The sequence below is a fragment of the Lissotriton helveticus genome, chromosome 11 (assembly GCF_964261635.1).
Source record: "Lissotriton helveticus chromosome 11, aLisHel1.1, whole genome shotgun sequence".
Classification (NCBI taxonomy): Eukaryota; Metazoa; Chordata; class Amphibia; order Caudata; family Salamandridae; genus Lissotriton; species Lissotriton helveticus.
The window spans coordinates 681358967-681374763 of record NC_136072.1 but is presented as its reverse complement, the minus strand read 5'-3'; positions in this window follow the sequence as shown (position 1 = coordinate 681374763).

The window sequence follows — 15797 nt, the reverse complement described above, 5'->3', positions numbered from 1 at the left end:
CAGAATGGCCATACCAGGCATCCTTGCTGCTGTACCAACTTCCGATCTAAAACCCAGAATTTAACCGGAAAGCAACTCCCCTGCCTAGAGGCTTTGTCAGCAGATGCCTTTGGCAGGGAGTTTCCAGAGCCTTAGTGCCACTGCAGTGCAGCTTTCAAATTACCTTAGTTAAAGAGCAACCCCACAGAAAGTGTTACTATTTTTCAGTGAGATCAAATGTTTGATCATGTTCGCCTTCCTTGAAGAAGAAAAATACAAAGCTCTTTCAAAGCCAGTGAAACTGAATGTGTGTACGCCTGTAGTTTAATCGTTAAGACAGCGTAGTCATTAGCGTGCTGCCTGCTGGGGTGTACTGATATAACCAGGGCCACCTGAATTATGCAGCAGTGGAGTGCCAAATTATGCATCAAGGTTGACTAAATTGTACTGCAAGTAAAGGAAATTTATGTGGCGTAATGCAGCAAATTAATAATAGTATTACTTCATTATTTTGACATTTTTACACTTGTTAATGCTAGCGTTTATCAGACAAATCCCTCTCTCTCGTATTTCTCCATTCCCTGGTGTCAGCATCAAGGAAATGCTCACTAGTAGGTGTTACTCAAGAGTCCACTCTGATAAAATAGTCAGAAGTGTCTATGGTGCCACAACACCTTCAGCAGCAAGTTCTCCAGTGCCTGACATGCCTGTATGAATTCGTATCCACTCCAGCAGCACAGAAGCGCTCAGCTTTTCAGCGGGTGCTCCGATTGCGGGCACTTCCACTCTTTCAGTCATGTTCAGTTGAGTTGGCCTACACGTGAGACATGTGGCAGAACCCAGCAGGTGCAGGCTTTCTCCTGAGCTCCACGGCCAGCTTCGGCAGCAATTGGGTGTTCCAGGCTTCTTTTTGCTCAGTAAGTTCAGTTTCCCCCACATGGTGGGGAAGGGGGTGTTTTTGATGCTTCTGAACCAGTCCCAATGATGGAGGAAAGACCTCATGGTGTGCTCCGGAGTCCAGAGGCCAGGTCTAGGGCCTGATCTCAGTGCACACTTCGACCTGTAGATCACAGCTTCAATTTTACTGGGTGACGCCCCAAACTTGGCAATACTCAGTACCAGCAGCCCCTCGTGGATGCCTCAGACCAGCTGGTGCATCTCCATATACCAATTCAGTCACTCCTGGCATACAGGGCACTGCTAAAGTGTACATGTTTTGACGCTCTGCACAGTTCCTTTTACGATGGCCCCATATGGCGTTATAACAGTTTTGCAGTGTAAAGCCCTGCGTTGTAAAAGTTATTGTGGGGTAAAGCCATGCGGAGTAAAAAATGCGGGGTAAACAGTGTTTCCCGCCATCTTCACATTAGCTCCCTCTTCTCTTCAGACAACACTGTACAGGCAAAAACACTCCCCCTTAAGCTATATAATAAGTGACATCCTAGCTATTCCTTTTGCAGGCACTAAGCATAACAGGAGGAAGTTAATATCCGCCTCAGCTAGGGATGGTCTGGTGATAGGAGGAATGTCGACTTCACATCATCTGTTCCAGAGAGCCTTAACCTCTGCCAGGCATCCAGCTTTTATTATCCTTCTAAGGGGTACATATGGAGAGTGTGCACACACAACCATGATCTCGCCTTCCTTGGACTATGCTGATGTGTCACTTCACACTCCACTCTGGGTGCTTGTGCATCAAAAAGACTATCCATTGGAGTGAAAAAAACATCTGATCTTCCCATGTGAAATATCCTCCCCGTCCCCTTGGACCACGAAAATCAGTGCCAGTCAGTAGGTCTTGTATTGGTTGGTATTTATGTAACAGTTCCTGTGCCCCCCTGGGAGGCCTAAACCACTTTCCTGGTAGTCCCCATGCAAGGCAGCGAATCACTCAGAATTGCACCTGGTGTCTAGGAGCCCTCTGGAGTGTATGGGTGAAACAATGATGTGATTCAACCTATATGGGACATCCTGGTGATGTGCGCGAGGTTCATAGGCATGATTGATACACATTAAGCTGGGTGTCACAGCACACAAGGATGGATAGTTGCAGAGTGAGAAAAGACAAAGCTGCACATGGAACCACCTACTTTTGGAGTGGGCAGTAGGTAGAAAAGATCAGACAGCACACATAGAGAACCCAGTTGATTTGTGCCAGTGTGTTCCATTATTGTATAAGGAGCTCACCTAGTGCCAAAAGAAGACCCAAAACAACATACTGGTAAATCATTAGGGAAAATAAAAAACGGCATCTATGCTGCTCACAGGAGGTCCAAAAGAGCAAGACTGCGCACAAGAAGCACATACCTTTTGCTCTTTTCTTGGACACCCGGGCCTAAGTAGGAGAAAGGTTAAATAGGTGGATGAATGAAAGGAGCAAAGAGTGTGAGAAAGGGCCAGGAGTGGGGGAAAGTCTTGGACTACACAGAAAGAATGATTGCGTTATTCTGGTAGGGGAAGGACCAGAGAAAAAACAAAGAAAGACCAGAAGAGACCTGAAACGAGAGAAAACAAGAGAAAATATGGAATGAGAGGGAGGCGGAATACAATACAAGGAGAAAAGGAAAGGCAAGACACAGTAAAAACTGAGAAAAAACAGGGGGAAGAGCAGAAACAAATGCAAAACAAATGTAGCACACATAAAAGTTTGTTGTACGTTACCGGATGTTGGACAGATGTGGATTGACTCCTGTAGTTCTTCAAAATGGGGCCTCCTAGGTTTCGTGTAGAGAGAGAGGGGTAAGCTTGTGAAAGGAGAATTAGCGGTTCAGACCCAAGTTCCTACCAGGGCCTATGAGGGATCAATACAAGGAGTGAATCCTTTACTCCACACACTCAATAGCAGATCCTCCAGGTGGAGGATGTCCTAGACAATAGCGCGACAATAACAGCACAGCAAGGTGGGGATATTTAGAAAACTGCAATACTCAACCCTTGAACAAGTGAACATCTTTGTGTAAGAAGTTAAAGGCATACTTCATAAAAAGACGTGTTGCAGCAGCAAACAATGCACAATTTAAGAAGTAAAGAAAATTGGGTATTCAGAAAAAAAGGAAAAAAATGCTCCTCTGTTTAAAAATAAAACAGCACACACAGATACATATAACCAGAGAGAGTCGTGGTGGGGGGCCAGTCTGAAGACAAGAGACGAGAAGGGAAACCTCAGCAAATGTTACTTTGAAAGGCATCAAGGCTTGCATTAAATTCGAAGTTGCTACACTTGAAACAATGGGGCAGGCGAGCCAATCACAGCCCAGCAAGGTGGGGAAATATAGGAAACTGCAATACTCCGGCTACCAGGAAGAGTTCACCACAAATGCCCTTTGCCAAATAACAGTGATCATGATTTGACTACAGCAACAGTTTATTTCTTATTTTCACTAAATACTTAAGGCCTAATTACGGCTTTGGCAGTGTGGGAGCAGGCTGCCATGCCGATTCCCGCTCCCACACCACCAAAGTCACCCGCCAGATTACGAGTTTTGTTGTAGCCTGGTGGGTGGTGCTTTGGAGGTCCCCCGCCAGTGCAGTTCGAAGGCCCATGTAGTAAGTCTTAGAACTACAGCGCCCAGGGAGTGCCCAAGCCCGGTCCTGCACAGCATGGACTGTGCAGTCCATTCCGTGAAGGAAAAGCTGCATGCACACGGGGGCACAACATGAGCCCCCATGCATGCACTGCCATTCACAGGGGCCCTGTACGGTCCCCTTACTTTCCTGACCGCCACACTTTTCATGGCAGGCTCACCGCCATCAAAAGTGTTTGGCATTTTAAGGATCAGCTTTCGGAGCACGGTGGTCTACTTGTTAGGGGTTTGAGGTTAGTTCCACCGTCTGCACTTAGAGAAGAACTCATTTCTTTGGCTCATACAGGACATCAGGTAATGTAAAAAACCAAGGAGAGGCTGAGATTATCTTATTGGAAGCCTGGGATGGACTTGCAGATAGAGCGCATTATCAGAGATTGTGTGCAGTGTGCCTTGAGTGAGACGGTAGCCAAGCCGAAGGTTCAAACCATGGTCATACAAGATCGCCCTGATAGTCCTTGGAAAGAAGTTGGACTGGATATTGTTGGTCTTGTTTGTTACTTGGGTTCTGAGTGGTACGTTCTGGTAGACATTCTCCAGATGGCCAGAGATAACGCATGTGAAGACATTTTTGCAAAAAGTCATAGCCTGGGAAGGCATACCTGATGCTATCTTAACTGACAATGACGTTCAGTTTGTTTCCAGAGAAATGGAACAGTTCCTGGTTAAATATGGCATCAAGCACAAGAGGTGTGCTTTATACCATCCACAAACCAACGGAATGGTGGAACGCTTCAATCGTGTTCTTAAAGAGACAATTGAGATGGCTAAATCCACTGGGTTGGACTGGTGTAATGAAATCTTCAAGAAAGTTGAGATTTACAGGTTAAGCCCCCACGCCACAACTAAGAAACCTCCCTTTGAGCTATTCAGGGGTAGTCGTGCCAACACGTTGGTGGCTCGTACATGGGTCAATGATTTGCAAAATACTCGTTATGCAAACTGCAATGGGCATGATTGGAAACTGTCAGAGTCAAGAAAGATTGTAGCTCGCAATGAGCTTTATGACCAAAGCAAGAGTGTAAAGAAAACTGTTGTGAAAGTGGGGGATTGGGTCCTTACTAAAAATCCTTTTAAAAGAAGCTGTTCCGCAGCATTTTAGAAAGCCTTACAGGTTATCAAGCTCTTTAATAATGCAGTCAAGACTGCTGATCACTGCATTTGGAACCTGAACAGAGTGGTAGTAGTCAGAGATGATCTGGTACCTTTTCATCCGTTGTACAGAGGTTCAGGTTCTAGCTCAGCTAACGGCTCTAGTGGTTCAAAGGACTCTCCTGGAGCTTTGGGCACCATTCGTAGGTCCGCAAGAGTGTCTTCTTCTCCGGCATATTTGAGAGATTATGTAAAGTGAATTTCTTGCTTATGTAAGTTGAGTTTCTTCTTTATGTCCCTGTGTTATTTCTCTAGTACGTTTCCTCATATTGTATATTATTTTTGAATCTAGTGTATTTTGTGGAGGAGGGAAATGTGTGGCATTCTAGGCCTCTGCTTGGAATGTTTATATGTAAGAGAGCTCTTGGAGACAGTTGAAGTTGAGCCGCTGCCTGTATGCACTGTTCCTGTGGATGGGATCCTTTTACTACTTTCAAACATCAATCTGCGTACAGCTTGATCTTACAGTGCCCATCCTCCGTTTGATGCACAGGGTTCTGGCTTGATAAGGAGAAAGCGACACCAAAGGGGATGTATGACATTGTTCTGCATTCTGTCCATCAACTGTTGTTTTTGCAATTGGACCCCAATTAGGAAGGGTATGCCCAGACGTGGGTCCCGTGCTCTCCATGCCACTGGAATCAAGCTATCCTGGCTGAAGAGGGGGTGAACCCCCCGAAACCGGTCCTAGGATGCTTGTTTCCAGTCCAAGGAGGACCTGGCTTGGCAGTTCAGGCTGGACTGTTTCCAATGAGGCACAGGGTCAAGACTGAATTGCATATGTCTGGGTTCAAACTGGAACGGCATAGTGAGCAAAAAAACGATGGATTTAGGCCCAGATCTCTGTACTGGGGTGAATGTATGACATTGTTCTGCATTCTGTCCATCAACTGTTGTTTTTGCAATGTCACCCTGAGTGGGAAGGGTACGCCCAGGAGTGGGTCCCGTACTCTCCATGCCACTGGAATCAAGCTATCCTGGCTGAAGAGGGGCGAAACCCCGAAACCGGTCCTAGGATGCTTGTTTCCAGTCCAAGGAGGACCTGGCTTGGCAGTTCGGGCTGGACTGTTTCCAATGAGGCACAGGGTCAAGACTGATTTGCATATGTCTGGGTTCAAACTGGAACGGCATAGTGAGCAAAAAAACGATGGATTTAGGCCCAGATCTCTGTACTGGGGTGAATGTATGACATTGTTCTGCATTCTGTCCATCAACTGTTGTTTTTGCAATGTCACCCTGAGTGGGAAGGGTACGCCCAGGAGTGGGTCCCGTACTCTCCATGCCACTGGAATCAAGCTATCCTGGCTGAAGAGGGGCGAAACCCCGAAACCGGTCCTAGGATGCTTGTTTCCAGTCCAGGGAGGACCTGGCTTGGCAGTTCGGGCTGGACTGTTCCCATGAGGCACAGGGTCAAGACTGATTTGCATATGGCTGGGTTCAAACTGGAACGGCATGGTGAGCAAAAAAACAATGGATTTAGGCTCAGATCTCTGTACTGGGGTGAATGTATGACATCAATAAAGGGTTCAAATGATGGAATGAGTTTATATTGCAAAAAAATAAATAAACCATCAGTAAGACTTCCAAGGCTTGCATTTCTATGGTATGACAATCATATACAACCAAAAGGCTGATTTAACAGTATCTATCATTTCACCTCATATGAAGTGGAGAGTTACTCCATAGTTCCCATGCCTACGGCAGAGAGGTTTGATTTTACGTGAAAAAGCCATGGAATAGAGTGTGTTGGTCATATGTATCTAACACCTCAATTAGAGGTTTCCTATATGGTTTTAAATCAGGTGTTGACCACAATCTTTATCTAAAACAATAGCGGTCGTAGGTCAGCTAACTGACCTACTCGCTTTAATCTGGTATTAAAATATAGTGGGACTATAGGCGTACTTTAAGGTAATCTAAATAGTGACCTCATAAACATGTTATCTTTTGCTATTAGTGCCACCATGTTTTCCTATCCCCAGATTTCAGCCACATAAAGGGCAGTACCTTGGCACAATAGATATCAACGGCAGGCAATAAAGATTTTGGTGTTATTTTATGTTTTTTAGACACAATAGGGGCACCATGTAACAAGGTAATTCTACATTAGTGCAATTGCCAGGACCAAGAGGGGAAGTTATCCAATCTAATTCCTAAATTAGAGACAGGTAATTCATTTGGTATCGGCCGCGTCCACTAACGGAACTGCAGTCACTCCCCAGGACGTGTCCTCAGGCAGGCGTGTGCGTTGAGGCAGGTGGGCGGCGCTCAGCAGAGCCATGCAGCAGGTTGTGGTAGCCGCGGAGCCGGGGACCGAGCGGGTTTCAGCCCTCTGTGGCTCTCCTGGTCTGAGTCCGGGAGCCCGGGAGCCTGGAAAGGGTTTTGCGCAGCAGCTGCTGGTATATCGGTAAGTCGGCAGGAGTGTGCGGGTGAGTTCCGGAGTGAGTGCGGGTGTGGAGAGGCGTGAGGCGTGTCCCCTGTGCTCCGGGGGTAGCGGGAAGCACCCTGTTGGCAAGACCGTGCCTCCTTGTCTGCCCCCCCCCCCACCTCTTTGAACCACACATTGCCGCCCAGTCCTTCAGCATCCCTGTTCACTCTTGGTTCCCCCCGTATTTGCCCTCAGCGGCCCCCCTGCGCGGCCAGTCGCTGCTTTGCGCCTCTGCGCTGCCTCACTTGCCCGTCTAGCCGATCAGCCGCACGGGTGTCACGGCTGTCTTTTCCAGCTCTGGGGCTGCTCCCCCCGCCTCCCACCCCCGGGTCCATTAGCGACAGCCAGCCCTGCTCCTGCCTAGGGCCATTGACTGGGTAGCGGTTGGGTCGTTGAGTCAGCTCCATCCCCACTCGCCACTCGCCCCCACAAGCCATCGTAGCGGTGGTTTATCGACTCCGACTTACAGCCGCCCCCCAGCCTGGCTCTGAGCGGTGCGAGGCATCGGCTGCCGCATGGTAGGGGGTCGGTCAACAAAAGCGGGGGGGGGTGCCACCATAAGACCGTACTGCAGCGACGAAGAGCCGCGAGTGTTGCAGAACCATTGTCCGAAGTGTCATAAACCAGCATCACAGAATCGGTCAACCAGTCGTCCAGTCGGGACTCAGGAGTGACAGAATATTACGATCTACCTGAGCCAGCAGAGCCTCAGCAGAGCCTCGGAGTCGCAAGACAGCGCAGGACATCGCAACCTCTTCCAGACCTTCAACAGCTTCGGCTGTGTTAAACCAGCGCCACCCCAGCTACCCCAGCTGATCCAGCAGCACAAGCCTCAGCCAATCAGTCAACGCTGTGTGTATCAGCGTTACCCCAGGCATTTCAGTCAGCCTGGCTGTTAGCCCAGCAGTATCATAATCAGCCACAGCTAATTGGCCAACGCTAGTCAAACGCTATGAGATCCGGGAAAGTAAGAAAAACGGCGGTGGCAACAAAACAGAGGAAATCGAAACAGCTAGTACCCGGCGGGGAGCCTCACCCGGGTACCCATAAGCTTACCGGGGCTAGCCAGGAAATACTGACTGAAGGCATACTCTCCCCTAACGGCTTTAGTAATTCCAGCCAAAAAAATCCAAAGGCAACAGTACGGGCTCAGACATGACAACCGCCTCAAAAACAGCGAACCTGTTAGATTATTTAAAAAAAACTCCAACAATGATTAATACTTCTTTACAGTCCCAGCCCCAGTCCCAACTCCAATCCCAGCCCCAGGAGGCACTCAAGTGCGGAGCTCTGACCCGGCTCCCGGTCACCAACACACTTCTTCCTCAGCCTTTATCCCCACAACAGTGGCCGACCGAATCCAAAAAGATAGCCAAACCTGTGGGAGTATACATCTTCGGCTCAGTACTCAACGACGCCACACTGGCATGGCAGGACGCAAGTTCCAAACCGTACCCTTTTATCCATCACCCGACCCTCTACAGGACCAGCAACCAGGACAGCGAGTTTCTCCAACAGCAGCGGACGAGCAAGGAACAAGCCCGCCGCAGTCCGCTCCATCAAATTCATGGGATAGCCCGAGTTCCATCACAGGTCAAACCCAGAAATTGGGCACATCGGTTACACCCTCCCGACAAGTCTCTGACACAGCGAAGGCAGTCACAACGACCCCACACTGTCAGTCAACTCTTGCTCAAATTCATGTGCAAAGCTCCCCCTTGAGTAACAACATCTCTCAATTGTTCCACCCGTCTCAAATTGTGAGCACACCCAAGGAGTCACTGACTGTGTTAAGTCCTAAGGACATCGCACTTTCATCACCAGCAATGACATCGCCTCAAAAGTCGCCCAAAAAAGCCGATGCAAACGACCAGCTTTTAGCGGACCTGTCTTTTTTCTTTAAAAACACTCAAAATCCCATCAAAGACACGTTAAACACCAAACCTAATCAAGAAGACCCTACAGCAACCAGTGTTTGGCCACAACTTCTCCAAACATTCCAGCAGACAGTCAACGCACTAAACTACCACTCGGACAAGCTGGATGTGCAGGTTGATCTTTTAAATACTCTAGCGTTGTTCACTGCAGGAATTGACAACAAACTTGATAAACTTAATAATCTAATACTTGGAGCGCAAGCCTCGGCAAAGCTTGTACAGTCGGTTTGTTGCTGTTCCTCAATAATTGATTCACTCTCTTTGCTTCCAGACTTCCTAACTAGCGTTATAAGTAAAGATGCTGAAAGGAGGTAACTCATATACAACCACTTGCTCGCAACTGCAAAATTCGTCCGGGATGACCCAAGCTCCAGCCAGCTTGAGACCCATCGCAAACAACAGCGCCAAACCAATCGGGGGTCCAGCTCCCTGTCAAAATCAGCAGAACAAGCAGCCAAAATCCAGTCAGTTACAACCAGACCCGGCCAAAGCAATAACTGAAAATGCCGGGAGTCCAAGCAGGTGTATCACCCACATGGATCATTCAGCAATGGGGTCTACGGCCAGCCCAGTGATCCTGGCTTCACCTAACCAGGAAGTGTTGCCGGCTCCAGAATTCCACCTTAGCAAGAGAGCGCGAAAACGCCAGCGAAAGCACAGAAACAAAGCAAAGGCAAAAACAATAGCTGTCCACCCGGAATACTATCCCCTCTTTGCAACGGCAGCCAACAAACAGCCTTTGAGAAAGGTAGCTGCATCGTCTCCCTTAGGTAGCCCCAGCGTGATTAATCCAAAAGGGGACACACCTGCAAATGTCATTCAACCAACTGCGGAGAGTTCACAAGAGGTAAACGAGCCAGCAGTGCGATCAGTAGTAGACGAGCTCAGCAATGCCTCAGTTAAGCCAAGTACGAACATCAAGGATCTAAGGGCATCGAGACCAATAGAGACCCAAATAAAACTCAAAGCAGTGCCAGTTCTAACTGCCTCTCGAGGGGTCTCTTCAATAACAGGATTGATCCCAACAAAAACAATCTACAACGAAAAAACAACTTCTTCCATAAATTGCCAGCGCCCAGGGGAAGTCCGTCAATGCCAGACACAAGTGGAGCAGGAATCAGAGGGTGGTCCGTTAAATAGCAAATTGAACGAGATGGCCCCAAGCCCAAAACACATGGAGACTAATAAGGAACCATCATCCCTTCACATCTTACTGGCACCTGAATACACATCGAAGGGTCGTCAGGATATTCTCAACAGAGCAAATATATTAAAACTAGTAGAAGGCATTCCGGGGTTCGCAGGTTTAGTTTCGGACGATATAGAATCTATCGAATTCCTCCCACCAAGAGGTGCCCAACCGTCGGAGGTAACCCTGGTGACCCTCAAGTCGGCCAGCTGGGTAGGTGTGTTCTTGGGCCACAAGGCCACACTGAGGGAATGGGGCATTCAAGTGTACCAATACTCCACCCCAGGCTACCCAATCGCACTACTAAACCAGCCAACAACACCTCAAAAAGCTGGAACTGTAAGACGGAAAGACCACCCGAAACCGTATTCGATACTAAAAAACGCGCCAGGACCGGAAGAAGATCATAAAACCTCGCCAAAAGCGGCCCCTAATAAAGACTTATGCCAATCATGGAGATGGCTCCCAACCATCCTGTCAACAAGAAACAAAGAATGACCTCTTGAATCAGAGTCCGTGGGACATAACGACAAACACCCGAGCAAGCCGATCCTTCTAACAGCTGCATCAACAACTGTATCTAATCCACTACGGATCCCATTTTCCAAGTGTGTTCGTGGAACATTAGCGGCCTCCATCAAAAAATTACTGATCCCGACACTTTAGCTTTCCTGTGTGACCACGCAGTAATAGCTCTGCAGGAAACTTGGGCCACACAAGGATGTCCAGTTACTGGCTTCATAGAGTTATGGAAACCAGCACTTAGGGACAGCCGCTTCGGACATTCCAAAGGTGAGCTGTCAATATACATATCAGACACCATAAAAGGACCAACTTCACGAATACCCCTTGAGGAAGACTGGCTACTTGGGGTAAAATTCAACTCGTGGCGGAAACACCGCCCACTTTTTATGCTAAACGTGTACATGAATCCTAGTACACGTACAAAAAACGACCACCTGGCACGTTTAACGGAAATCATGAACGAGTTAGCCTCGGAACATCCCAACTCAGATTGTATTGTTACGGGTGACTTTAACACCAATTTATTCCAAGGGGATCCATCAGACCTTGATGGGCCTTTCTTATTTCCTCTTTATGAGTTCATGACTCAAACTATTCCGCCTAACCAAGCTCAATGCGGGCTGGGCGAACTCTGTGCAATGAGATTCTACAGAGCAGGATATCTTGTTATTAACGGGAGGTCGGCAGGTGACACTCCACCAAACTGGACCTGGACAAATGGCAGCAAACAATCCTACTTGGATTATTCCATCTGTAACGCTACTCTGCTCCAATGTTTAGCTAATTTCCGCATTTGTCCACGAACTGAAAGTGACCATAGGCCCCAGGTCATATCCTTCAATATAAGTCCAGTCAATCACAAATCTGCCCCCCCAACCTGCCGGGGAATATACATGGAAAACCTAACGCGCCTTAAGTGGAGCGAAGTCATCAGCCCGAACATCCTGCATGTAAGCATGGACATTATAAGTGATGGAATCAAGCAAGAGGCTTCTCCAACCGTAACATGGTCGACGCTCTGTTCCCACCTGACCAACCTTTTCCCTGCAAAACCACAGCCCCAAAGGGCAATCCAGGCTCGTCAGTTTACAATTTCACCCCAGACCAAGTCACTCAAGAAACATAGAAACAACGCCTTGCGGGCACTGGCAAAATCCCCAGGGAACAGTGATCGTTTAATGCTCTATCAAACCGCCCAAAAATCGGTTCAATTGGCTGTAAGAAAAGATAAACGATCACACAATAACCAATTCTGGTGTATGCTGGTGTGGGAGAGTAAGAGCAGAAACTCCAGAAAATTTTGGGCACTAATCAATCGGTCAAATGGTAGTACATCGACATTGGGATCCGCAAATATCCAGGAATCAGACAGGGTTTAATTTCTAACGGACCACTTTAAGTCCCCAGAACATCTAGGGCTCACTGGAAGCAGTACCCCAATTGATACTGATACGGGCCCTCATATTAAGCGGAGTACACCAACCGAGTGCACACACCCCGCCTATGAGGACCTTGAGGTGAGACAAGAAGGGGTTGCCAAAGCAATAACAAAAGCAAGAGCCGATGGCGCGCCAGGCCCTAATGGATTGCCACAGAGCCTGTTTAAATTGGACCTCGCCTTCTGGTCTGGAACGCTAACAAACCTCTTCAGCTACGCTCTGCGAACAGCTACAATCCCGGATTCATGGCTGGGTGCTATTATCCACCCTATTTACAAATCAGGACCACGCGCCTCACCCAACAACTACAGACTCATCGCTCTTTTGGACATGGAGGCCAAGCATTATGCAGGCCTACTTTTGGAGGACCTGAGGCTATGGGTAAAAGATCACAACCTGATGCCGATGAATCAAACAGGGTTTACTGCTAATTCAGGGACTAGGACTAATTTGCTAGCAGTATCAACCATTGTCGACAAAGCCTTTTTAACATCCAGGTCAGTGTTCTGCTGCTTTGTTGACTTCAAAGCAGCATTTGATAGTGTCCCCAGGGCGGCCTTATGGGTAAAACTAAGGAAGTGGGGGATTCCAGAGTCTTTGTTAGAGGCCATTATCCAACTACACTCCCGTACCTGGGTCCGGGTAAAGCTGGGGTCCGGCACACATCTCTCGCGGAAAATTATGACAACTAGGGGCATGAAGCAGGGATGTGTGCTGGCCCCCCTCCTTTTCAACCTGTTCATAGCAGACCTCCTGACGACCTTGGATGACACAAATAGCCAGCCCCCGAAGGTGGGAGGCCTAGCACTAAGCAACCTATTGTATGCCGACAACCTGGTTCTCTTTAGCCTTACGAGGGTTGGGCTACAAAGGCTCCTGGACAAACTGTTCAGCTATACGAACTTGAATCAGCTAGAGGTATACTTAAAGAAAACGCAAGTTGTCCCCTTTGGTAAGAAACGTTACACTGGCGGTGGGTGGTCATTTAATAACGTACGCCTCGTCACTGGCCAATCGTACAAATACCTAGGTGTCCATCTGGATTCTAGACGCAATCTTTCAAAACAGCGTCGAGAGATCACAGTCAAAGCCACGACCCTAGCGGTGTCACTAGGCAAGCTCTCTAAAAAACTCTCAGGTCCAACTCTAATGCCTCTTTTAGAAGTAATGAGAGCTAAAATTGGCCCCACCTTATCGTACGGCATGGAGACATTCAGGAGTAAATTGAACACCGCTTTGAATAGGCACACGACTAAAATTTATAAAAAGGTTCTCCAGTTACCAAAGTCCGCATCTGCTGCACAGATAAGACTAGAGTTGGGGCTACTAAACTATGATGCCTCAGACATCGGGGTATACCTGAACCTCTGCCACAAACTGAGGCAGGCTGACCCTGGCACACTGGAATCCTTAGTCTGGTTAGAAATCTCCCAGAAACATTCAGGTGGAACGTTTGGTCGCCTCTTCAAGGACGCAACTCAGCAAGTGAATTATGGGCCCTCAACCCCGGTCAGACCGCTTTTAAAACGGGGATTAAAAAATGTGTGAGAATGAAATCTCTCATCATGGACAAAGCACACTTTTCGAAACGCAGCCACGCTAGGGCTCTTTTAAACTCATACAGCCGGTTAGTCCGCGCCTCTTACTTGGCCTGCACATACACATGGTATCTTAAACGTAGTTTTACCGCTATCAGAATGGGTGATTGGCGATTCCTGCAAGATCTACCCTCATGGCGACGCACGGCAGAGGACGTAACTTGCAGAGGATGTGGCAAAGCAGCAGAAACTCTGATGCAAGTGGTCTGCCTCTGCCCAGCCTTTAACTCCGAACGTAGGTCCAAACATGGAACAACCAGGGCGTCCGATCCAGTAGGCAAGCGATTATGGTGGCTTTGAACCCCGAAACCACTGTTTTAAATATAAAACTCACAAAATTCATTCAGCTGGCATACCACAACCTTAACCAAATTGGGTCCTGCTATCGCATCCCCCCCCCCCTATACGTTTTAATCTTGATGTTTCCCACAACAGTTTTTTAATTTCTTTACATAGAGATTTAGGACTGTTGGCGGTCTTGCACATGTACAGCATCATGGACAACGGGTACTTTACAAAAGGGTTGATGGGAAAAGTATCTCGTACAATACGTTTTAACCTACTCTTTTTCTCATCATTATCGCCTTGTGTTTTTATTTGTCTTTTAAACCGTTATGGACTAAGGAGGTCCAAGAGCGGATAACCTCTTTTTTTATTACTGCTGGCTAATTAACCGTCACATGTTTTCTTCTTGTTTTTTAACAGTAGCTACACAATGTGAACTTTGTAACTTCTTTTAAAGATATATGTTTATATCTAAATAAAGATTTTTTAACAGTAGCTACACAATGTGAACTTTGTAACTTCTTTTAAAGATATATGTTTATATCTAAATAAAGATATATATATATATTTTTTTATTTAATTCCTAAATAGTCAGTTCTGTCCACCCTATTCAGTGTGGAGCCCTTCAGGTTGAAGTTACCTGTTATCATTTATACAGATTATGCAGCATATCATTTATTTAACCTCAAAACCCTTCTAGTCGCAAAATTCTGAAAATGTATGCAACAGATTTGGTAACCACATAGGCGTCTAAAATTTGAACAGGGTGTCATCGGCAACCAAAATAACTAGTATGGGAATTCCACCCAGTCTCACGGAGTCCCGAGTACAATCTTACTTATGACATTAGTATATTCGCCACTTGGTCTCCATCTCAGCCTAATGTATCCTTACCATAACATTTAGTAATTCATGAGTCTATACCCAGTGACCTTAAAGTAATCTAGTTTTTGTCTCGAGACCATATCAAACGCCGCCCTAAAATCTACAAATACCACATCCAAGTGGTCCTTGGACAGCCATAGATATTTGCAACAGATGAAACTGAAGGAAAATATCTGGTCAAATGTGCAGACTCTGGGATGAAAGCCTGCTTGTAAAGGGGACAGAAGGTTAGTTGCACTTAGTCGTGCAATTTATCGATAATTTGATGACAAAAAAAAAACCTTCTGAAGGTTATCAAGCAAACTAATTGGACTGAAGTTCCCAGGGCTACCCAGTTTCCCTTTTTATACACAGGTCTAATTTCCGCTCCCTGCCATGAAGTAGGGGCACAGTTCCCACCCATAATTCTGTTTACGTATGTTTATATAAGGGTCTGATACAGCTAGCACAGACCGATATAGGTCCAAAAGGTATTTTGCAGGCCTGGGAGCTTTCGCAGGTTGTAGTCAATTTATACCTCTTCATGATGATAAAAAAAAAGGAGTTTATGCAGTAGTTCTCTGGTAAATATTAGCCTCTGGGGTACACCCTGAGCCTTTAACATCCTTCCTTAGACGTGGTTCCTCTGCAACAGGTTTGTGTACAGTATATAAGTCTACAAAGTGTTTCTCTCACAAACATGGCAAGATAAAAAAATACGAGAGGGCTGGAGACCAATGCGCTTCCATGAGCTACTTTATGCCAAAAAGGCTTCCAAATTGTTGGTTTTGGATTCTTTCACAAGGTTAGCTCAATT